At 52.0% G+C, this 24,960-nt stretch overlaps 1 long non-coding RNA gene across 3 annotated transcripts; it reads left to right on the plus strand.

Moving 5' to 3' along the window:
- Positions 1 to 15,657: 15,657 nt before the first annotated feature.
- LOC133224236 (uncharacterized) lies at positions 15,658 to 20,281 on the plus strand. Of its 3 annotated transcripts, XR_009728800.1 has the most exons (4): positions 15,658 to 15,829; positions 16,399 to 16,488; positions 19,429 to 19,623; positions 19,740 to 20,281. It is a non-coding gene; the product is annotated as an uncharacterized LOC133224236 (long non-coding RNA). The 3 variants fall into 3 exon arrangements; XR_009728801.1 differs by having other exon boundaries at positions 16,399 to 16,492; positions 19,551 to 20,281; XR_009728799.1 differs by having other exon boundaries at positions 19,429 to 20,281.
- The last annotated feature ends 4,679 nt before the right edge of the window (positions 20,282 to 24,960 follow it).

Genomic DNA, 24,960 nt, shown 5'->3' on the forward strand with positions numbered 1-24,960 from the left:
CAGAAGCTCTTCCCTGTGAGGGTGCTGAGGCGCTGGCACAGGGTGCCCAGAGAAGCTGTGGCTGCCCCATCCCTGGCAGTGCTCAAGGCCAGGTTGGACACAGGGGCTTGGAGCAAGCTGCTCCAGTGGAAGGGGTCCCTGCCCGTGGCAGGGGTTGGAGCTGGGTGAGCTTTAAGGTCCCTTCAACCCAAACCAGTCTGGGGTTCTGGGATTTCACTCACACCAGTGATCTGCTTTTGTACCTTTGGGACAGGACGAACATGTAGGAGCACTTGCAGAAGCTGGGCAGAGAATGGCTGAGGTGGCTTTGCTTTCAGTGCTGTGGTTGTGTACCTCAGCAGACGTCCTCCATGGGGCTGCAGAGCACTTGTGTTGCACAACAGGCGGAGGCTCTTCCCTCCCAGGAGCAGTGGAAATCTATCGCTCTGTCCAGTACTGCTGTCTATGAAATCCATCTTCTGTGTCACTGGATCTTTACCTTTCCAGGTGTATGAATGGATTTTCCATGTACCTTCTCTCCAACAGATGCTCTTTCTGGGAATTAACATACAGACATTTAACAGCAAGAACCTTCAGTGCAGTGTTAAGTAGGCAGGAAATAAGCAGTGCTCCATTAACTGCAAGTGGATTTGCTCATTAGTTAATGCATGGTGGTAATGGGGTCTTGGGAGGTGCTTCCTGGGACTTCCCTGGTGAGTGTGAAGAGGTCGATGGAGTGTTTGGCCTGGCACACGGATCCTGGGGCAGCTCAGGTTGTGGTGTGTGTTCTGCAGATAGTCACTGGAGCCTTCGCTAGCAGAGCTGTGTCCGGGGAAGATCCCACTGTGCATGGCATCCCACTGGTGGGGTCAGAGGGGCCTTCAGTGCCAGCCACAGCAACAGAAGAGGGGCTCACGGCTCCAGAGGGGGTCTGGGAGCTGGTTCCTGCAGTGGTGGAGAGCCCAGCTCTGCCCATGCTCAGCACATGGCTGTGGTTCACTGCCATAGCGTGGGCAAAGCTGAGCCGGCCGGGTGCCCGTGGGGTGGCAGTTGGTCAGTGGGGTGCTCAGGATGGGGGACATGGAGAACCTGTGTCCTTGGCTCAGGAAGGGGAATGTGGATGTGGTGGGAGGCAGGGGCTGAGGTGCTGCCTCAGGAGCTGTGTTGGTGCTGTGATGGGAGGGAGCAGGAATGCTTCCCCAGCTCTTCAGGAGCTGCTGCACCCTGCACATGAGCAGGCTATGGCATTTCATTTAGGAGTGAGAGCCCCTCACTGTCACTGGGTGGCATAGATCAGCTGCCATGTTTACCCTGGGACATCCTTTTCCGTGCTGTAAATGCTGCCACCCCACCTCTGTCACCCATGGCATCCACGGAGCCGGATCCCACCTCGGTACCTACTCCTGAGCAGGGGGAGCTGACCTTGCTTCACTGCCAGATAAACCCAGCTTCACTGCAGCACATGGCAGTCGCTGGCTCTCTCTTCACCCCCATGTCTGATAACAAGTTATTGTCTGCTTGCTTCTGCCCCTGATTTTCCCAACCCTAAACTGAGCCTCACACTCTGGGCTTTCCTGTGGGATGGATGAGTGCTGTGAGGCAGGGCCTTGGGACACTGCAGTGGGTGCTGTGGGACATGGGTGAGGCTAGAGCTGGAGCTGGGAGCCCCTGCCCCACTTGCTCTGGGGGAGGTTGGGGCTGTGACCGTGTTGTGGCACTGGAGGACTGCCCTCTGACCAGCATGGCCCTGGAGGTCACAGCCTGGGCTGAGCCTCTTGGGCTTCTTCCTTCCTCCTCTTCCCTACCATGGACCTGCCCTGCCTGCATCCTCTGTTAAAGCCACCATGGAAACCCATTGGATGCTCCTTGGTGCCGCAGCTCCTCCATCCCCAGCACAACCCCTGTGGCACCTCCTGGGGCCCTGAGGCCACCTCCAGCACCCTGCACATCGCTGGTGAGTGACATTGGAGCATCTAGAAGTGGGTGAGGCTGGGGAGCCCCTGGGCTGCACTGGGGCTGCAGTGATGCCTGACTGTGGTTCCCCTGGGATGTTGGTGTCTGGGAGGCACCATGGGCTCCTCTGCGGGTACCCCCAGCCCACTGGGTTACTGTGGCAATGTGCCATCGTGCCTGGAGATGCCATCACCAGTTTGGAACTCCCCTAATCCCTCTGCAGACAGGAATTTCAATCTCAAGCCTTTCATTAAGCCACTCAGCTTGTTGGAGGCTCTGAATGCAGCGTGTTTATGGAATCAGCCTGCTGCAAGAATGAGTTTCTTCTTGCTCAAGTGCTGTAATACCTCTGATCGATACAATGAGTTAAAGCCTTCTGTTCCAGCTCTGTTGAGAGGATCTGCAGTTGGACAGTTGCATGCTGTGCTCCACACTCCTTATTTTTAGCGTTATTTTGGATTCTTAGGACAAGACTGCACTCTGCTCATCTGTGAAGCTCTTCCCCTTGGAATCCTGCTCACGTGCGGCCTGTGCTCAGCCCTGGGGTAAATAAAAGAGCTCTCTTGCCTTAATTTTCAAACATCAAGGTCTATTAAATCAAAGTGATGCTTCCCAGATCTTGTGGCTCTCAGCAGCCCCGCTCCATCCTGCCCTCCCCTGGCTCCAGGCGCTTCGGCTCTGAGCTGGGCAGGATTTTGAGGCCACGTTTTAGGGTATTATCAGAGGTTTCCCCTTGTCTTGCCTGCGCTATGGGAACACGGTGACATCCTCCTGTGTGTCATCCCGGAGCTGGCTGTCCCGTGGGTATGAAGGGAAGGATGACTGGCTGGATCCAGCTGGGACCAGCTTGTGCTCCCCTTCTGCTGTTCCTGGGGTTCTCTCTGCCCCTTGCTGGTTGCTTGGCTCTACACCTGCACTGATGCTCCTGTTCTCGTTACCTCCTGTGATAATAGGGAGGTTCCCATCTTCTTCCATGACCAGCTCCATGTATGTGTTGTGAGGAGGTGTTGCAGAAGGACCTGGAGGGTGGTCAGCAGGAGGAAGGATACGACACACAGGGGCTTGGATGGATCCTCCCTGTCCATGGTGAGCTCTCCAGCATCAGCTGCCTTCACAGCTCCTATCCCTGCCCAGGGGCAGCCGATGCCAGGGATTCACCTATGGGACCAGAGAGAAGGTGGCTCTGGGGCTTGGTGGGACTGAGGCCTTCTGGGGTCCTGGGTGAGCAGCATGATGGCTTTGGGGATTCCAACTGTCCCAGCACCGGTGGGCTTCGGACTGGGCTCTCCAGCACAGCGACACAGCCGAAGCGCTCGTCCCGCTGCCCTGGCTCGTCCCCTCCTCTGCCGTGCTCGCGCACCCGTGTGCACCCGTGGCAGTCCCGCTGCAGGGAGCGCGCCCGGAGCACGGCCCGCAGCAGGATGGGACCGGCCCCCAACATCCCTCCCTGCAGTACCCGGCTTGAACACACGGGGGCAAAGCTGCATTTCCGGGGGGCGCTGCGGGTCCCCAGCGGCTCCTGCCCCTGCTCCGTGGAGCTGCCCGTGGGGCTCGGGGAGGCACCGGCCCCAGCTGCAGGGCGCAGGGCGCTGCCCGCGGGCTCCGTCCCCTGTGCCGGGCTGCGGGGTGCGCATGGGGCTGCCTGCACTGCGCCGTGGGGCTCGGCCAGCACCCGCCCTGCCCTGTGCCGGCGGTGCTGGGGGCACCCAGGCACGGGCACCCCCGGCTCAACAGCAGCGGGGGCCGTGGCCGGGCGGAGGGGCTGTAAAGCGTCTCCCGGTGAGGTTTGTAACCCTAAACGGGTTTCTGTGTCTCCTCCGAAGAGAGCTTCTCTAAGTTAGAGACCAGTGCTCTGATGCAGGGCAGGGGCACTGCCTGCCAGCTGTTAATGGAAACCATTTCCCTCCACTTAAGTTCCCAGCTCCCCGTTTCCGGAGGGGGAAGCCGTTGGGAGGCTTGGCCAGCAGAGGGCAATGCCGCGATGGGTTCCAGCTCTGTGCAGGTCCCGGTTCAACAGCGCTGGTCCAGCCTGGGAGGGGAAGGAGGCGCTGCTGGGAGCACAGGTTGAAGCCATTGCCCTTGTCCTGTCCCTACAGGCCCTTGTCCAAAGCCCCTCTCCAGCTTTCCTGTGGCCCCTTCAGGCACTGGATCCTGCATCGTTAAGCACAGCAGTAACGCGCTGCACGTCCATGAGCATTAAGTTCCTAACTGCCTCGGCCCTGGCAGCGTTCCCCTCAGCAGGCAGCAGTGAGCAGGAGGCACCTTCCTGCGGGAGCATCCAGGGTGCGGCTTTTCAGCTTCTGCATTAACAGCATGGGCTGGGACCAAGCTCTGCCATGGGGCACGCTCCCAGCAGGAAACACCAGCACGTGTCCTGCAGAGCGAGGAGGTGCTGGTGAGGGGATGGGTGGTGCGGAAGGGGGGGTAGAACCATCTGCTGCTGCTCTGTGGTTAACGCTGGGGCTGCGATGGTAATGAAATGTGACTCTGGCATTGATGCTCGGCCAGCTACCCACGGAAGTGATTTGGATGGGTGGCAGCATGGTGTGTGAATGTGGTGGGCCTGAGGGTAACGATGGGTTCATTGCCATGGGGATGAAGCTGCCCCCATCATGCTCCACATCCCACAGTGACAGGAGGTGGGGCCGGCTCTGGGGGTTGGCAGCAGCTCTCCTTTAGCCCACATGTCCCTGGTCTCTGTGGGGCTGGGGCAAGGAGGACCCACGGGTATCCCCATGGGGCATCCCAGCCTCTGGTGAAGGTGCAGGGGGGGTCTAAGGGTACCCTGGGTCTGCCTGAGGCAGGGAGGGGCAGCAGCGTGGCTGCTGCTCTGCTGGGCTCTGGTGAATGACCCAGCTTTGAGCATCTCCTGAGGAGCTCCCACTGAGATTTCACAGCTCCAGCAGCATCAGTGGGAGCTCCAGAGACTCAGCCCTGTGGAAAGCCAAACCTGTGACCATGTTCAGTGCTGCCCCTGGGTGCTATGGCCAGGGCGCTCACTCGGGTGGCTCCGGTGGCCTCACAGCCATCCTCTGCTCAGGGATGCTCTGCCCATAGCGGGTTAGACCTAGAGAGAGCAGCCAGCCCGGGGCAGCAGCCTTGTGGGGCAGGAGGAGAGCAGCGCTGGCCACTGGGGGGTTGTGCAGTGGGGCTTTCACAGCCCTCCATCACCTTGAGGTGAGCAGCGTTTGCTCCATCCTCAGGGTGCCACAGAGCAGCTGTGCCAGGCGATGCCAGCGTCAGGGTTGGGTGATGGCATCACAGGGGACAGCATCAGCCAGGCCCAGTGCCACCGTGTGAGCCTGAGGGCAGTGTGTGTGGGGAATGTCCTTCCCACGAAGCACCTGTACCCTCGGTTCTGGCTGTTGCTTTCCCTTTGTTAACACCCGTGCAGATGAGCTCACCCTGCAGAGCACATCACAGGCTGCTGGGTTTCTGCTCTGGTCCTTGTGGCTGCGCAATGTGTAATTCACAACTGATTTACTTGAGGTTAAAACACAAGAGGAGGAGGAGGAGAAGCAAAAGGAGGTTTTTCAGTGTAGCAGCTGGTGATGCCTCGGTCCCCGCCACCAGCAGCGCTCCACAGCCCAATATCAGACATCACTTGTCAGCCTCACTCCGCTCGGTTTCACCTCAAACCTGAGCACACATTGACAGATCTCACATAACCCTGCACTGGAGAACTTGGGTTTGTTTGCAGCGGGCTTGGCACCGTCTCCTACCCCCTGCGCAGGAGCTGAGGGACACAAGCACGCAGTTGAACAAGGAGAGCAAAGGTGTGTGGGGAAACACAACGGGAGGAAACACTGCTCAGGGGGCAGAGTTCTGCTTTGCTGTCGCTGCTGGGACAGTTCCAGGGTTCGCTCTCAGTGCGTGTGGTGAATGTGTCTGCACCCACCACCTCCATCACCCACCTGCGGTTTATCCTCCCTCCCAAACCATCGCTGAGCCAGCCACAGGTGCTACATCAGCTCCTCAGCACCACGGCTCCTGTTATGGATCGCAAGGTGTGGGGCTGCTTTTGGTTTACCAGTCCATCAAAACCCAGTTCCAGGTGAGGAGGGTGATGGTGCTTCGGGATAAAGACCCAGCTGCAGTCCCCCCTGGATGCCTGCTGTCGGGTCCCCATCGCTCCTGTGGTGGCTGGTGAGGACCTGGGGATGTCCTTGCTGCAGCGCTGGGGCTTGGTGAGCAGAGCAGCATCGTGGGCATCAGCTGGCTCAGGTCTGTGGCCTTGAACTTGAGCCGGAGGGTTTGACTGGGTGAGGGGGAAGATCTTCATTCCCCCATGGAGGTGGCAAGGGGTGCTCAGTGCTGGTGCTGAGCTGGTGGCTGGTTCAGCAAAGCTCATAGCACAGTAGTGTTCAGAGCATGCTCCTTGTCCCTTTGGCACAGGAATGGCTGAGTCCTGTTTGGGGATCGCTCTGCACCCCAACAGTCTGCACCCAGTGAGCAGAGCTGGGCCAGGCCTTGGATCTTGAAGGTGAAATCCCAGTATTTGAATGGGAAAGACCTGCCCCAGCTCCCCTCTTAGGAAACCAGGATTGCGCTGGGTGCTGTGGTACAGCCGGGATCCTGGGGGGGCTGCAGCAAAGCTGGGGTCCCCTGGGTGCCGTGGCAAAGCAAGGGGTCCCATGCAAGAGAAGGGACCTGCCTTGCCAGGGTGGCTTCTGTAGCATCAGCCATAGCCTCACTACCCTGTGCAGGGCCGTGTGTGCAGCCCCCGTTGCAGGGGTGATTCCCCATCCCATGCTCTGGGATGTCCCAGCACAGCCTAAGGTGACCATGCCATGGGTACAGCTGCCTTTGCAGCCATGTGCAGGACGAGCCGTGGGGGAGCAGTAAGGTCTGGGGGACTGCAGTGCCCTGGCCTTCACCCCACGGAGCCCAACCGGTGCTTGTCATTTGTCAGCATCATGAGTGCTAAAATGGGGCATCTCCATCAAAAATGTGCTGATGGTGCAGCCAGGCAGCTGAGCATCTCACTACAGCATCTGCAGCATCTTCAGCCTGCCCCAGTCCTGCTGCAGCGTGGACCCAAGGGGCTGGGCTAGGGCACTGAGATGGATGTGCAGAGCTGGGATGGATGGATGGATGGATGGATGATGGATGATGGATGATGGATGGATGGATGGATGGATGGGAGCCAGGCAAGAGGGTGGCAGTGCTGAAAGCTGATTTCAATCGACTGGTTAATGACTTCATAAAATCAGTGACTCGTTGGCAGTGCCTGGCAGTTCATTTTTAACAGCAGAACTCCAGTGCTCAGCTCCATAGCCAGCTGCCTTGGGAATTCGGAACTCAGTGAGCAGCTCCAGGGCTGGATATCAGCTCAGTTTGAATCGCACTGTGTTCTTCCCTGCACCACATCCATGCTCTTGTGTGCTGCATCCCTGCCCTGCCATGCCCTGGTGGAGGAATGGTGCTCTTCCACGTGGTATTAATCATAACCTGGGATCTAGATTAAGCTGTTTGACATCCAGGGACAAATGGCAGCTGTGGTTTGTCCTGGACACAGCCAGGCCCTGTTTCACCCTCCGTTATTCCCTCCCAGCCTTGTGTCCTGCCCCCCCAATGGGGATGGATCATTTCTCTCCTTGCTTATCTGCAGCATGTCTTGAAACACTTGTGATAGGATGTAATCTATTCCCTGTCCCGCGGCGCTGCTTGGTAAAACGCTGGGAATTACCATGGGTCTTCCTCATCTCTGCTCATTTAACTATCCTGCTTCACGCTTCCCTCCTGCCCCTATCCACAGCCCATGGTGGCTTCTCAGCGTGGGCTGACCCTGCAGCTGGGCTTCGTCTGACTTCATGGTCTCATTTGAGATCTTCACCTTAAATACCTCTACAGGCTCCCTTCAACCTGCCCATGACCCGCTTCCCACCTTCCTGGTGTCAGTCCCCTGGTCCCGCATCCCACAGAGCATCACTGCCTCTCCCATAGGCAAGGCTTGCTCCTGGCAAGGATCAAGCAGTGCTAAGGACATCCTGCTTTGTGCTAAGGTCAGGGCTGATTTACAGGCACATGTGCAAGAGGCATCTCTGTATTCACTCAGCTGCCAGCAGCCCCTGGGTTCAGCAGCTTGTGGGGCTCCTGTGATGGAAACGGGGGGTTCCAGCCTGGCGAGGAGCTGGCTGCAGAAGAACAGCGCGGCCGTGTGTGGTCGTACATCCTAATGAAGACAAATGTAATTACCTAGGCTGCAAGTCATGCTTAACGAATTAGAACCAAGCGTGGCAAGCATGAAGAGAGGGAAAACAGGCTCATGGCTTTAGGAAGCACAGAGCCCAGGTGGCACGGGCATCATCTCAAGTCCGCAGCTCTACGGTTCAGCTGTGGCACAGGGGGCAGCTTTCCAGCATCCTCCACTGTCAGCAAGAGACTCCTGAGAATTAAAGGGGAAAAAATTGATAGAATAATATTAAAGGGGCAAAGAACAGGAAGAAAATATGTTTATTGGTGGCCAGCACCATGGGGCTTGTGCTTGGTGCTGCACTGCTGCCTTCGGCTTGTTATCCTGCTGGTGGCTGGGCAGCCTCTATGGCATCACTGCTCTCCTGGGCAAGTCATCAAAGGAGTTTAATGCGGGCTGCATGAAAAACCTCATTGTCTTTATGCGCAGCCATAAAGTAATCAGGGCAAGCTGAGTGCAATAAAACCCCAGAGCTGGATGCTTTAGGCTTCAGGCTTTAATTTTCATCAGATCATCTGATTTTTAGCAGATAAATCGGGTTTTGATTTCTGTCAGAAAGGAGCTGCTGGTGAGAGCATCACATCCTGCTCATGGGGTGCTGGCGAGGATGGTGGGGATGAGTTGCTGAGGATTCCCATAGGGACGTGACCATGACCAATGTGGTGTGTGGGGATGCCTGGGTGATCCTGCTCCAGCATGGCTGAGCTTGGTGCCCTGCCTGGGCACTCGTGAGCTGGGTGTCTCACTTGGTACCATGGCTTGGACAAGCTGCTGCTGGTCTCAGCAAGTGCTGGTCTGGTGCAAGCGTCCTGAACCAGAAGCCTGCTGGGAGGAGAAAGGGTCCAACAAAACCTTTCCATGCTCGGTGTGAATGTTGGGAAGCGATGCTGGATCTTCCTTGCTCACCTGGAACTGCCAGAAGAGGCTCTTGAGCGTGGAGCTGAGATTGAGCAAACTGGCCAAAGAAGTGGGTGCTGCCCAGATGTGGACATTCATGGAGTCAAAGCATCCCAGGGCAGTTTGGGTTGAAAAGGACCTTAAGCTCATCCAGTTCCAACCCCCTGCCATGGGCAGGGACACCTTACACTAAACCACGACTCTCAAGGCTCTGTCCAGCCTGGCCTTGAACACTGCCAGGGATGGAGCATTTACCACTCTCTTGGGCACCCTGTGCCAGCACCTCAGCACCCTCACAGTAAAGAACTTTTCCCTTATATCCAACCTGAACTTCTCTTTCAGTCTGAACCCATCACCCCTGTCCTATCGCTGCAGTTCCTGATTAAGAGACCCTCTCCAGCATCCTTGTAGGCCCCACTGAGGCAGGGCAAGACCATGTGCTCCTGCCCTCACATACCAGGAGGAATTGCTTGTGGCCGTGCTGGCCATCCCTAAGGATTTGGTGGGTTCTTTCTGCTTGGAGCCCCCCTTGCCTGGCTGCTTTCTTCTCCTCGTGGTTTCCACTCACAGAGGTGTCTGTGGGGGGCTCTTAGGAAGCAGATTAATGAGCAAAGCATTAAGAATAAACCAATAAAGATCATAACAGCAGGTAGAGCTGCTGTCAAATGGTGTTCCCAAGGGAGATAATATCCCTTCCCCCTTAATTTCTGAGTAAATCCATTATGATTAATGCTATTACAGAGGAAATGCTGTTATTACAAATACATTGATGATGGCAAAGCTGCAGAATTAATAACACAGGGAATTACTTAACTAATTAGCTCCAGTTACAATAGGACTGCTATCCAGCTGCATTAAACTGAGCCGTACATTGCACTGGTCTCTAGGCTGCCTTTGCTGGAGGAGCTGAAATGAGCAGCACCTCCTTCTGTCTGGCCAAAAGCCATCTCTGTGTGGCACCATCATTGAGCTGAGCTGAGCATGGGTTGGTGGCACCGGTGGAAACTGGTGGTGGAGAATCGTATAGTGCTGGAGACCAGCAGCAAATGAAGGAGGAAGTGGAACCAGGACCTGGCATCTCCTGAGCCCACCAGGGCTGCCCGTGCAGGGGACCTGAGAGGCAACCACAGCCCATGGGTTCCTGGGCAGCTTGGGAACACGCTCATCCCTCCTTGCAGCCTCATGGCTTCAGGGATCCTCTGAAGGATTTTCCAGCTTCTTTTCCCAGCTACTGTAGAAATGCAATTGGCAGGAGCCCTCCTTGGCTGGGGCTTTGCTTTGCCCATTGGCACTTCCACCCTGGGACATCCTGGTAACTGGCTGCATATGGAGCTTCACCAAGCGAGTGGTACCTGCCCAACGGACAAACTGGATTTGAGCAGGAGCTGGAAGGGGATAGATGGGTTCAAAGTCTCAAAGCACTGATGCTGTGTGCATCAACAGGATCTTGGAGACCCTTTTCTCATGTTGGCAAAGCCATCTCCTGCTGTCGGGTAGACCCGGGAGCTGTGGGCAGCCTCAAGGTTATCCAGCACATCCCACCTCAAATCAGAGCAGAGGCCAGGGGGGTGAAGCAGTTCCCTGCTGTAGCAGGAAGGGTCTCACCTGGTCCATGCCACTCGCACATCAATGGTTGTGTCCTGCTCAGCATCACTGGGCACCTTCTTAGCTGCATTATGGCAGTTTGACAGAGGTCTGCTGGTGGCTGGAATAAGCCCCATAGTTCTGGGCAGGGAGGTTGGACACATGGCTCAGGGGCTGTGTTTAGGCTGGAGAGGATCCCTGCTGCTTGGATGAGGACCTGGAGCAGGACTGGCTCTGTTCCACCTCTGCCAGCACAGCCTCTGCTCCCCAGGGACTGGGTCCCTCCTCTATGCAAGCGTTGCTGTCCCCAGGTGATGGAGCGGGTTCTTCCCCTCCTCCATCCTCATCCCCATCCCTGCTTCTCCTGACACAAGTGGATCCTGATGCTGCCGGAGGGCTCTTTTCAGTACCTTCAAATTAACACCGACTTCAAATCCAAATGCAAATGCATTTTTAATTTCCTTAATTGAAATTATTTCCTCGTTAGATCTGAATAAGGGGATTTGAAGAGTAGAAGTGATGGGATGTGCCTGGCTGCGTCGGAGGGGACCGCAGCACTGGGGAGCAGAGCGAGAGCCCAGGAGCTGTGGGACCATTCCCCACATGTGCAGGGAGCTGGAGGAAGCTGGAGCTCAGCATCCCTCACATCTCCAATAAGGAAAGCTCACCCAAGTGGCAGCTTAAAGTGATACCACAGCAAAAGGTTTTGCAAAGGTTAAAAGTGATGGATGGCTCCCACAGCCTTCGCTATGGCTCAAAGCATGGTCCAAAGGAGGCATTGGAGTCACTAAGGGATCTGATCCATTCTCACTTGCACTGTGACTCTGTGGGAGTGAGGGTCCGGGGTGCTGAGCTGTGGGAAGTGGGAAGCTTTTATTTCAATGAATAATAATTACCCATTCAAATGCTGCAGATCAATGAGAGATCAATTCAAGATCGATGAGATCTTGAATGAGGCGAACAGCCCCGCATGCCCACTGGGAGAATTCCTTATCCTGTGTGTTTGCACCTCTTGCAGCAGACTTGTTGGTTGCATAGGAAATGATTTCTACACATCACATCCACTTGTACCAACCCAGCCTAGAATAATCCAAAAGCAATGGCATAAATCAGTCATTAATTGTTACTGAAGTATTTATGCAGCAAAGGGGTGCCTTCATTTGAACTGGTGGCCTTTTTAAACTAGTCTTTACTGCATTTTCAAAGACATTTTCAGTGTCTAATGGGTCCTGCCAACAGGAGTGGCTAAAACTCTCAGCCCCTATTCCTGGATGAGGGCACTGAGCCTCTCACTGCAGCCCCCAGCCTGCCCACAGCACATCCAATAAGGAGCAGGGATCCCAATTAATCCTCATTTCCAGCAGCAGCCGAAGTGAGCTCCACAATGCCACTGGATGCAGATGAACTGTGCTTTGGTGGGAATTCAATTACACACTTTCTCCTTGCGGAACATAATGCATTTTGACAATACAGTCGTTTCAGTGCTAATGAGATGCATTTTAACTGCTGTGAGGACTGTATTTCTCCCTGCACTTAGTACACAGGATCCACGTTAATTACAGTTTCAGTGGAGAAAAACCCACAGAGTTACTACCTACATTTTACTCCTGGTAACAGCAGTTTCCTTGCATTGCCAGGATCATTATGGATTCACTTTTAAGGCACATTTTAGGCCAAACAACTTGATTGCCATAGCAGGGAGGAAGCGGTTCTGCTTTCCTTTGGCTGCTCAGTCCCTGTTGTAAAAGGATCATTTATAGCAGGGAGATGAATCAGATGTGTTGAAGTCAGAACATCCTCGCAATGAAAGCATTTATAGCAGTTGTTTTAAGAGGTTTTTGTAAGACGTATGGAACCGAAGGCCAACTTAGCAGAGCAGCTCATGGGCCTGCACAGGGATGAGCACATCCTTCACCCCTGGAGCACCGGCCCTTGGGGCCAGCATGGAAAATCACCGTGGTTTTATTCCAATGAAGAATCATGTTTGTTCTCTGGTGTCTTTCTGAGAGCTCTGAAGGCTCCAGCCCGGCAGAGTGGGGTTTCCCTGGTAGTTTGCAACCTGCTGCTTTAGAGCCCATTTCCCTGTCTCTACACAAGGGTTGGGTTGAGGGACCGAAACAGCATGGAAAAGCCGAGTGGCTGTAAGCTGCGCAGAGCACGTGTTGGGTGAGGAGTAAGGGGTGACGAGCACTGCAGAGGTGTTTAATAAAAGATTGACCAAATGGGTGCTGTGTAAAGACCTTCACTTACCTCATCTGCTAATAGCTGGAGATCATTTGTAGCCTTCTATTACACATCTCGGCAAGTGTCATGGCAAAAAGAAACAACTATTCTTGTTAATTATTCATGTATTTAAGTATTTATACATCTCCCTTCTTTAATGTTCCCTTACATCTCAGTTGCAGGGGAGAGCCTGAGCCCACTGTGAGTGCTGGGGATGGGCTGTGACCCAGTACTAAGGCAGGTGGCAAATAACAGCTCACTCATCAGCCCAGTGAGCAATCGGCCTCTTGTTTCTGTGCCTGGGGCAATGGCTGAACAAAGAGGTGTTTGCTGCTGAAGCTGTGAGCATTGGGAATGGTTAAAGATGTAAAACCATGCACAAAGTCTGGCTTGGCTTCCCGCGGGAGCGAGGAGCAGGAGGAGGGGGGATGCTGGGGTGCAAGGCTGGTGGGGTGGGCATGGACAGCAACGGGTCCTTTGAAAGTGGGTTTGAATGGAGTAATGGAGAGAGACAACCGGGTCTCTATGCCAAGTGGAGTTGGGGGAAAAGCAGCAAGAAGATCATTCTGCTTTTTCCTTGATTCCTTTGGGAACCAATGCTGCTCCGCTCCTCTCCTCCCCTCTCCTTCCTCCCCTCCACTTCTCTCCTTTCCTCCCCTTCTGATGCTGATGGTTACAGCAGACCCAGGGGCTCACAGCTCTGTTGTGCTCAGTGCAGGCTCCCTGTTTGCTGACACCCTACAGCAAGAGGCTGTTTAAGGGGAAACCACCTTTCCTGGAGCCCTCAGCACCTCTGCTGTGCTGGATGCTTGTGAAGGCAATCGGGCAAGTGCTGAACCCTTGAAAACGAGAATCCTTTGAAACCCCAGAGCCGTGCCCTGATGCCTGGCTGTGCTCTGCTCAAGTGCTGGTGAGCAGCACAAGCTCCTGCAGTGGGGCAGCCCCAAGTGCGTTCACACGGGAAAACAAGACGAGGATGTAAAAAGTAGCGGCTCACTGTCCTCTGGTTGCAAATGCACCCGAGTTGTGCTTTATGGTGTCTTCTGCAGTGGCAACAACCGGGTTGGACACAGGGGCTTGGAGCAAGCTGCTCCAGTGGAAGGGGTCCCTGCCTGTGGCAGGGGTTGGAGCTGGAGGAGCTTCAAGGTCCCTTCAGCACAAACCAGGCTGGGATTCTGTGATTCTGAGAGTCCCAAAGCACGAGCCTCTGGGAATCCCGGGGCTCCAGGAGCCAGGGGTTCCCGCACTGCAGAGCTGGGGATAAAGCTGGTGCTGGGCACGGCGGGGGAGCAGCACACTAGATGGAGCTCCAGGATAGCTGCCTGCCCGCACTGCCCAGCCGCGGGAGGTGGCTGGACACAGGGAGCTGTGACCACCTTGATCACCCCAGCAAACCCCCCAGGGTGCCTTGGGCGGATCTCATTTGCTGCCTGCTGCTGGTCTGGGAAGAAAGATGTAAAAATGTGGGAATAACTTTGCAGTTCGCTGGGAAACGCCTTTGGGCTTTCACGTAAGCAAGAATCAGCAGAGAGGGTGCTGAGGCGCTGGCACAGGGTGCCCAGGGAAGCTGTGGCTGCCCCATCCCTGGCAGTGTTCAAGGCCAGGTTGGACACAGGGGCTTGGAGCAAGCTGCTCCAGTGGAAGGGGCCCCTGCCCGTGGCAGGGGCTGGAGCTGGATGAGCTTTAAGGTCCCTTCCAACACAAACCAGGCTGGGATTCCATGATTCCATATGAATCCATTCTGGATGTACCTGTCTTCTGGGAAAGCACCACCATTCCCTCTTGGCCAGCCGGGGCTCAGCAAGGTCAGTGTTAGCTCACAGCGGGTGTCCATGAACTGCTCTTGTCTTCTCTCACCATCTCACCGAGACATTGCTGGGTGACCCAAAGACCATTATCTGGGTCAGAAATGCTACCTAAACCACCAGCTGCTCCTCCCCTCTTCCACCAACAACCATCTCTTTGGTCAGCCCCATGTCAGAGGCAGGAGCGTGTCATTGTCCTTGCCCTCAGCTCACCTGCTGCTGGCATCGCCTGCATCTTTGCAAAGAGGATGTCTCTATGCCTGGGCAAAGTGGGCATTGGGGCAGTCATGGCTGCTGCAGAGGCTTTGCAGATCATAGCTTGAAATGGAATGAAGCTCACTTCAGATGTAAAAATATGGAAATACTTCAGAGTAATGGGGGAAGAGCAGTAAAAAATGAAGCTGGAGGAACTGAGGGGAGAGATTTCACTGTTCCTTTCAATAAACCTTTCCAGCAGGTTCAGGTAGCTTAAATTCTCCTTAAATGTCTGGCTTGGTAGGCACCTGTGAAGGTTTAATGGGAGTTAATAGGAAGTGCTGGGCCTGGTGATTAAGGGCGAAGGAATAAAAATTACTCAAGTGAAGGGCTATGGTGAGGTTTTTCCAGCATTTCTGATGTTCTTGGGCACTCAGATCCTGGTTTCCAGGCAGGTGTGTGCACTGGAAGGGTTTGCTTGAAAATCCATTTATAAATGGTACAAAAACCTCTGAAAAGGCTCCACAAAATAGACTGTAGTTTATTTATTTATTTATATATCTACTTATTTATTTATTTATTTAATGTTCTGAGTAAATGCTGCTGAGAATCTCTAGGAATTTAAGCATTATACATTGACTGAAGGTGATGTTTGGGCATAAAGATGATCCAGGTATCTACTATCAGGATGGGATGTTTGTCTGTTTAAGGAGTGCCATGTGTTCTGCATGACCCTGAAGTATGAGAGCAGCGCTGGATAAACAGGCTTTTCTCTCCAACAGGTAAGCTTCCAGGAAGTTGAACTCAATGATCCTTATGGGCCCTTCCAGTTTGGGATATTCCATGATTCTTTAATGGGAAAATGACTCTGCCCATGAGGCTCTGTCTGGGTCTTGATGCTCTTGTGGCCAAGCTGTTGCATCGATGCACTAAGCTGAGCTGTGGAGCTGTGCTTGTGCAGCCTTCATGGATGCCTCAGCCCAGGCTCTGCTTGCAGGTAAGGCTCAAGGTCAGAAACTTCCAACTGTTGTATTTTGGCTGGAATGTTGCTTATTTTGTGGCCATTGTGGGCCACTGAAACCATGGAAATGTGCCAGTGGGTGAAACCTTCAGCGGGGACATGTCCTGGGCAAGGATGAAGGAGGATGGAGCTGCTCCTTAGGGTGTGAAGGGTGACCACTGTCTGGTGCCCATCTCCAAGCAGGACTGGGACCAACCCCACTGTGTGATCTTCCTTTGGTGCCAGCAGGGTTTTAGTCTGGACAAACAGCAACCCAGCTGTGATTAGAGCAAGCTGGGAGCAAGTTGCCTCAGATGTAACCAAGACATCCTTTGGGGTCACCAATTACACTGCAACTTCTAGTCCAGTGTCTGCATGGGGAAAATGGGTGCATGTGGCTAAACCATACTGAAGCATGGACTAGATGAGTTTCCCTGCTTATGGCATGTACCTTTAGTACCAGTACCACTCTGGCATACATGCTTTGACATAGTTTGGTTATTCACTCCTCTGCTCAGGGTCCTGGGAAAGCTTGTTCGGTTCATGTTATCACCTTTTTATTGCAGTGACCTTGATTCTGATGTCCCAACTACCTTTGATAGTTGTACACTTGCGAGAAGTCATGGAAACATCCTGTAGAGGTGACCTTATAACAGGTATGTGTTTGAATGTTTTACTGTAGTGATAGGACAAGGGGTAATGGGTTAAAACTTAAACAGGGGAAGTTTAGATTGGATATAAGGAGGAAATTCTTTCCTGTTAGGGTGGTGAGGCACTGGAATGGGTTGCCCAGGGAGGTTGTGAATGCTCCATCCCTGGCAGTGTTCAAGGCCAGGTTGGACGAGGCCTTGGGTGATATGGTTTAGTGTGAGGTGTCCCTGCCCATGGGAGGGGGGGTTGGAACTTGATGATCTTAAGGTCCTTTCCAACCCTAACCATCCTATGATTCTATGAATGGCCAGAGCACTGTTGGAGGAAAGCTGTATGCTGCTAATAGCACTATTGCAGTCTTGTGGAGGAGGGTGACTCTTGTGGAGGAGGGTGTTACCCAGTCTAAGAAAAGATGTCTGACCAGGTCCTAAATGGGTAACTGTTCAAAGGCTGTGGCTGGGTTGGGTGTTTGACTGAGGTCCTGCAGCTCAGATCCTGTCCTGCTGCAGGTGGAGATAAGGATGAAGAGCGGTTCCTTGGCTGTGGATACTTCTGCTTTTAGTGACACTGAGCTTTTGCAGGGAAGTGGATGTGAAGGTCTGCGAGGTCAAATCCAGCCCTGTGTCCTAAGTCATCCTAGTCTGCTCTGCACATTCCCATCTTCCTCCCTGCAAACATAGCCCTCTGTTGGGGTCTCTGTTGCGAAGAAACATCAGCCATCTGCTCAGCCTGCATGAGCTTTTATCTTTATTCTCATTTCCACGTCTTCTGCAATAACAATCTGAGTTGGGAAGAGGGAGAACCTTGCAAATGCCATATGCCCAGAGTTGTTCCATTGTAGTTTCCCAGAAGTGCTCAAATCTCATAAGCAACCTGGTTTAACGTGATTACCAGCCCAGCTTCATTCACTGAAGGGGAATGGATAGTTTGAATCTATTTCAGAGCAGCAGACGCGATTTTGATGCTTTTTGTGAGATTAATTCATCTGTGACAAGTTTTGTGGTTCACCAGCTCCAGAGGTCTGCCCATAGACATTTTTCCTTTTCTAGTACTTGAAAGCAGATGGCAATTTATTCTGTGGGCACGCTGGAATAACGGGTGTTTCTGTGCCTCTGAATAGGGACGGTGAATAGAAGCAGTCCATCTTTGTGTAACTTCAAATGTCTTGAAGGATCCAAATACACAGCCCTGCACTTGGGGCCTTGATGTAGATTTGTGACCCTCTTTAGAGGAGCTGAGCTCATAAAATAGTGACTGGAACTCAGGGGGCCATAAATATCATATTTTCATCTGTGGCAGCTATAACCTTGCTTGACTGCTGCTCATATTGTTTAGAGGGAATATGGACCCATTTGGCTTATTTGATCAATCCAAAAGTTGTAAGACAAGACGGAGGAAGTAGTTCTGATAATGGCATAAACTCCCCAGGATTTGGAAAGGCAGCTCTATAACTTCTTTTCTGTCAGAGGGTATTTTTAGGCCTCTCTTGTGGTTTATTTGTGGAGGGGTGGGTGCAGCTGCATCTTTGGAACAGAGCAGGGCTGGTGGGAAGGACATCTCTTTGCCTTCATTGGAAAGCGGCATGCCGTGTTCCAATGATTTTAACCGGGATGAGCTGGAAGCCCCTTTGAAGCATCAGGAAGCAATGACCTCCACAGACAGGAGAGTAACTGTGGTGCTTGGGAGGTCTCTAAGCTGGAGTGCGGATCTGGAGAACCTTGGCTGTGATGCCACTGACAAAGTGCCTCTGGGACACTTGTGAACTGCAGCACGAGGCTGGGCCTCCGAGCATGGCCATGTGGTAGGTGCCTGTCCAGTTCTGGGGTTGTCTTGTGAGTGAAGATCCCATTTCCCATGGTCTGGAGATAGTAGGCACAAGGTGGGTCCAAGATAGGTGCAGCTCTAACACTTCTTCCCCCCCCTCCAAGGTCAGCTCACTGTTTTGGGTTCTTGGGGACTCAAACCATACATACATGAATAACTCACTGTACAAAGTTTTCAACTGTCAGAAGAGCGATTTGTGAATAAATGTTTTCATTACTTGGCTGGCTCTATGGATGGATGAAAAATATCCATCAAATAAATTATTCATCCTTTTCCTCTCCTTGCCATCATCAGATAAATTCTTTGTGATTTATATTTGTTCATTATTCATCTGGCAATGAGAAACAGAGATGGTTCAAGAGCTAAATCTGCTTTATTGGAAGCAGCAGCTGAGCTCTGGTTGATCTCGGGGGCTGTACCAACACAAATCTCATCCCATGCAGCTCAAGTGCCCTCTGAGCAGTGGTGCTCATTGAAGCTCTGTGGGTGGTGAGAGTCCCCAAGTGATGTGCTGAGGGCAAAGCCACGTTCTCCTGCTCTGTCACCTGACCCCCAACTCCTTAGCTGTCTCCGATATGTTTGGGATGCCTTGGGATACAGAAGCCATGGGTTGGGAATGCCACCCTGGATGGCTGATGGGTTGTGTCCTTTGGCCAGGTCATGGCTACAGCAAATAATCATGTATGCTTTTAGAGGGTGCAATTCCTCTAAGACATCTGGTGTAGACACCAGGGATAGTGGAGAGGAGGCAGATTATCAGTCCCTGTAGCAGATGTGCAGTGTTTTACACAGGGCTCTGGGGCTGCAGTCCTGCCTCTCCCATGCTCCCACTCTGCAACTTATCCAGGCTACTTTTGCCCCTAACAGAGCCACCTCCTCTTCAACACACTCCAGCAACAGGGATATGGGAAGACTTTCCAGCAACGCAAGGAAGGGAAAAAGACTTCATTTGGCTCCTCTACAAAAGGAAGCGAAGAAAATCACTCCACAGAAGCTGACTGACGCAGGAGATGCCTGCTGCTCCTGCTCAGAAGTGATCTGATTTGTTCATTTTACAAGTGCTGTTCCACAGTCTGGTGACTGAACCAGATTCAAACTTCTGCTTTTTGGCTTTATTCTAGTTCTAAAAAGTGTGCGCATTGTTACTGGTGTCTTGAACTACTGAGAAAAGCATATTTTAATTGCTCTGCCATGACTCAGAAAATGACAAAATGTTCTTTAAACCCTTTTCCCTCTCGAAAAGTTCAGAAAATACAGAAAGTTTCACCTTTCCATAGTGAAGAGCTGATAAAGTCACCTGCATGCAAAAAGGGGAGGTAATAACAGAGCTTGCTTTGTAACCCCAACTTGAGCGTGCTGCAGCAGGCACCTGCTTGTAGTAACAGCCTGATCTATGGGAAGTGTTTGAGGCAGCCCTGGAACTCCAGTAAAGCTTTGATTTTCCACTCACAGCATCTCACATGACACTCCCAGCTGAGTGCTCAAACACAGACACCAGCATCAAGATTCAGCTGGAGAGGAGGAATGACAACCGAAGGAAGAACCCAGGAGTGGATACATTCCCTACAATAGAGGGAGGCTGCTGGCAATGGGCAGTGATTGATGTGGTGCTTCCCACCCCACCTTGAGTTGGTGCTGGTTTGCTCCCAGGCACTGCTGCTCAGCCAGACCCTGTGGAGGGGCAGGGAAGGGAAGCTGGGGGATAATCCCATGGCTCCCATGCTTGCTGGGTACCCCACAGTAACGCCCTGCATGGACTTTGTGGCTGTGATGGGTAGGGTCCTCTTAAGCACGCACTCAGCTGCTGTGATCTGTGCATACCCCAAAAGAAGCAAGTATGGCAGCAAGCAGGGGACCTTCATGCCTGAAGGACATATTGGAGTGTAATTTGTGGTGTGATTGATATATCTTTCTTTTGTATATAATTTTTCCCCTCTTGCCAGCTGTCTGGTCAGGGACACATCAATCTCTGCGCCCTTTCCAGCCCAGGAATGTGTTTTAGGAGGAATCATTTGTCTTGGCCACCTCTGTGGGATGCGTGGCTGTGGGATGGCAAGGGAACAGGGCTCTGCTCTGCAGAGTAGTGCTGGAGGGAGGTATCTTTTGCTTGGCTCCTGTTTGCCCTTGGCACCCAGGGTACCTGCTGCTCCCTGGGTGTGCAGGAGCCCTCACCCAGTCCAACAGCTCATCCATGAAGAGCTGGTGCTGTAGAGTCTGTGAGAGCCTTTGGCACAAAACTAAGCCTTATTCAGTCTCCTTTTTGAAGCCCAACAGGTCTTGGGAGCAGTAATGGGGGACAAAGGTGGGTTTTTCCCTCCCTGCAGGGATGGCAAGGAAACAACTGTAACACCAAGAACTTGGTTTTATGGGTAGGGCTGAGGGGTATTAGACAGGCTGATGGGTGGTCATGAGCTGCTCCTGGTTAGGGTGGGGGCTCTTGCTTTGAACCTGATCAGATGTGATCTGAGATTCCCGTCTGTTCAAACCCTTCGTTAACATCCTGCTGTGTGCACTTGACAAACATTAGAAGTGAACCAGAAGTGGCTCATGGCCCTGCTTGGCTGGGTCTCCGAAGCTTAGACACTTAGATAGGTTTTAAGGAATTCAGTGAGCAAAGTATTCCCAGGTTCCTGTAGACAGCACTGAATGTGGCAAGCTGAGACTTCATTTTCATGTCTCAATTGTCCCACTCATGCCCTTTCTCTCATCATATCCAGTTATTTTTAATGCTCCCATCTTCTACTTTCAATTGTGGATCTTGTTCCAGAGAGATGGGGATGAAAATATGTTTGCTTATTAAAAATAGAAATAACCTTCCCTGGCTGAGCCCATGGCACCATGGTCATTTGCATCAGTCCAACAGGAGGATCGGTTAACTGGGGAAATGAGAGCAGGGATGGCATCAAGCCTCCAAAGACCCCATTTGTGCTGATGTTGCTTTGCACCCATGTTTCCTGTGAGTGTGGTCTGTTCAACGTGTTCCACTTGAGGTCCTGGGGGACACTGAGCCTTCAATCACACCTCTGGGTGCTGTGTGTCAGGACCATAGGATGGCAGATGGTGTCTCAGGCTCAGAAAGAGGGCAAAGCTGCAAAAAAGAGCAGCTGTGACATGCACTGAGGTGGGAAGCAAGACCAAGGATGGATACTCCATAACAGCCAAGCACAGGGTAAGGGGATGTGCTGGGGTGAAAGCAGAAGGAAGCAGGCTGAGCGCGCTGGGGCAAGGACCTGCACCCTCAAGCCCTGCTCCTCCTCAAGGCTTCACTGGTGCTAGAGGATAAGTGCTGGCGTGGTTGTGGTGGTGCCAGCTCTGGAAGGACCCCTCAGAACGCATCTTTTCACTCCCTGCACAAGAGCATAACTCATCAGAGCCACAGTTATCCTGTTACATCAACTCACACCATCCTTCCTGTCTATAAAGGTCCACTTTTGCTGCTGACCCTATCCCATAAGGACAAATATGTTTTCAGGACCTGTTTAATTTGTATCTTTCATGGATGTTTCTGCAGTAAAAAAAACACCTTTTGGGTGCAGAATGAAGTGCTTGGGAGTCAGAAATGCTGTTGTTTTCTCTAATTGCTACCTTCTGTTGCTGCTGCTGCAGACTCCTCTGCCCCTCTATAATCACACAAAAAGCATCTCCCAAAAGCCTTGAGCAAACAGGAATTAAGTTGTGCTTTGACTTTCCTTATCTGCAGACAGAACCTGGTGCTGCCTCCTCCTTTCAGTCACTGTGAGTGGCAGAGAAAGGTCTGGTGGAAGCCCTGGAGCCATCTCTGCCACCAGAGGAGTAACCATTTTGAGTTTCTTTTCTAACACCTTCCTCTAGGTATTGATCAATGCTATGAAGCGTTTGTAGGAGCAAGATTTGGACAAAATTCTTATTTAACCCCCAGCAATGCTAACAGTAAATTACTTCTTGCTGAGGTTTTTACTGAGGTTGTATCCTGTCCATGCCCACTACCAGCTCGTTCCAAGCTGCAGACTTAGCTGGGAATCTTTGCCTTGGACTTGGCTTCTCATTGCCTTCAGTCTACAAATCCCTCTTTGTGCTGCATTCAGCTTGCCACCGTCAGCCGTCTGCATTGAGGCATCTCACTAGAGCAGTTGTGGGTGGTTTTCCTTCACTTTGGCCAAGGCAGTGAAGAGAGGTGGTCACCCCAGAGGGCAGATGGTCTCATTTGGAGGTGGGTGGCTCTTGAGGGCCATGGTCTCCACAGCCCCTGGAAGCTGATGGTGACTTCGTGAGATTGGACATAGAGGGGAGATGTGCGTCATCCAACTTTACCTGCCTCCAGTGCAAACAGCTCTGTGTGTGAGCTACACATGCTTCCCATGGAGCTGAGAGGGAAAACAATCACTCCGGAGAGCTATTCCTGTCTCTGGACTTAGAGCTCTGTAATGAGTGAGAATGCATGTCCTGGAGAAGTGGTGTTGGTTGGTTGGTGTTTTTTAACGTGAAACCCCCAGCAGGAGTCTGAGTTACTAACGTGGATGGAGACAGCTCTGTGATTAATGTCTGAATCTGGACCAATGTGCTTCTTCCCTAATTTTAACCCAGCTTCCACCCTCCAGCAGTAAGTGAGCTACGTCTACCAGGCTAAAGCAGACCCAAGTTCTCTGTTCATTCTACCCCTTACCCCAACATGATGTGAAACACTCCTGTAAAATGTTTGACTCTGTAAGACAACATACTGCACTGTTCTTCATTCACTTCCAATTTTATGCAACTTTCTTCTCTGGAATAGGCTCAATGATCTCAGGAAATAATTGGTGAGCTTGTTAGACTAATGGGATTTTTATTTCCAAGGCTATAGATCAAACAAGTATGCCTGAAAATTCATTATACATGCAGTGTGCACTAAGTAATTATTCCTGCCCATGAAAGTGCTGGAGGAGAGAATATGATAAGGTATAGCTTTAAAAAAAGATGCTTGTTTTGTCATTTATAAAGCCAAGTTCATATTAGATGCACTAGTTAACTGTTTGGTGAGTAGTAAGTCACTTGGGTAGCCAAGGTGCTGGGGGAAAGGCTGGCAAGGATGGTGCCTGTCTTGTTTGGCTTTATTCTTGGTCTAGATCTGAGCAAAGTGCCTCTCCCTGAGCTCACCTCCATCGTGTTAGCAGGGATAGCCCTGGGTGTTGCTGGAAACAGCAGAATCTTGTGTTGCCTCCACATGCTGAAAGGGGCTGATCTCTCACCTTGCTCTTCTCCAGGGATCTGATCTCCATCCGTCCTCCCTCTGCTCTCACACCTTAGTGTGCAGCCAGGAGGGGAGTGCTTTGCCCACGTGGACACATGGCAAAGGGGCCATCAGCAGTGGAGAACCTGTCCCATAATAGAATGATGAATATCAGTGACTGAGGGACATGGGCTTTGCAGGGGTCATGCTCAGCCTCCCCATCCCGAGCATTTTGTACCTGAATTGCAGTTCCTGGGGTTGTTCTGGCCATGGCTGCTGGGAGGGGGTTGAGCTGAGATCTTACCCATGAGCTGAGCTTGAGCAACTCCCTGTGTAGAAATAGATGGAGATGATTCTCTGATTCTTGCATTTGTTCCTAAATATATATATATTAAGGAATTTTACCTTCAGTGTATTTGCAGCTTTGTTTGCAAACTAAGCTGTCTTAAGGATGGTATTTTGTGTGTCTGTGTTGGGGTTGTCCACTTATTGCTACTTTTCTATCAAATATTTAGTATTTTCCATTTCTAGAGCTGCTCAGAAATTGTTCACTGGGAATTTTCATAGAAAAAACTTTAAAAATGTTACAAGTGGATGCTGTCTTTGTGGAGAAAACTGATTGACGTTCGGGATATGACGGGAGAAGGAAAAATGAAGATATACAAAGAAAAAGTCATAGAAAGGATCAAAAGCATGAGCTGTGACATCTCTCAAATGGAAATGCTTGATAAGCCTTGGAAAACCCTGAACAAATCTCCAACATAACTTAAAAATAGTTATTCTCATTCTGTAGGCACAGGGACTAATGTGAAGTGACAACATCGAAGAATGTCACTTCCAGTCTGCTTCATTCACCCTGTACTTGCCTGCTGGGTCACCCATCGTGTGTCTGGGAGGGATCACTGTGAGCAGAAAGGAGAAGGAATTTGGTTACCTCTCATTAGAGGCTGGTCTCAATGCCTTGGCTCTTCCTGGGTAAGCAGTTCCCGACCCGTATGTGCTGCACATACAAGTGGAGAGCAAAGACATGAACTTGGGTTTTCTAAGCCTGGGGTCTGAACCATTTTCCACATGTGCTATTAATTTAATAGGTGATTTAATCACTCTCTAGCCCCTGATAGGAAAAACACTGGTCTTGAGAGCTGTGGCCTGTGGCCACTTGAAGGAGTCCCTGCCCACCCTGAACACTCAGCTTGGATCTGGGATGGTTGCAGGCTGTTATTCTGGTGCTCCTGTTGGTGAAATGACCCTTGGCTGCACTGTCTGATGGGGCATCTCCTGGCTGAATCGTAGTGAAGGCAATGTCATTATGAACATCCTAACCAAGGATGTATCTTCTTGCTGATTAATCTAACATTCAGAATGGAGCAGTTCATCCATCATGTTAACCGCGGGTTTGCTGAGAGAGAGAAAGGGAGTGGGTTTGAGTAATGAGCTGCACATCGTGGTACACTGAGTAAGTGGATAA

The sequence above is a fragment of the Neopsephotus bourkii genome, unplaced genomic scaffold (assembly GCF_033783945.1).
Source record: "Neopsephotus bourkii isolate Nb327-2 ecotype Australia unplaced genomic scaffold, CSIRO-AGI_Nbou_v1 NB_1663, whole genome shotgun sequence".
Taxonomy (NCBI): Eukaryota; Metazoa; Chordata; class Aves; order Psittaciformes; family Psittacidae; genus Neopsephotus; species Neopsephotus bourkii.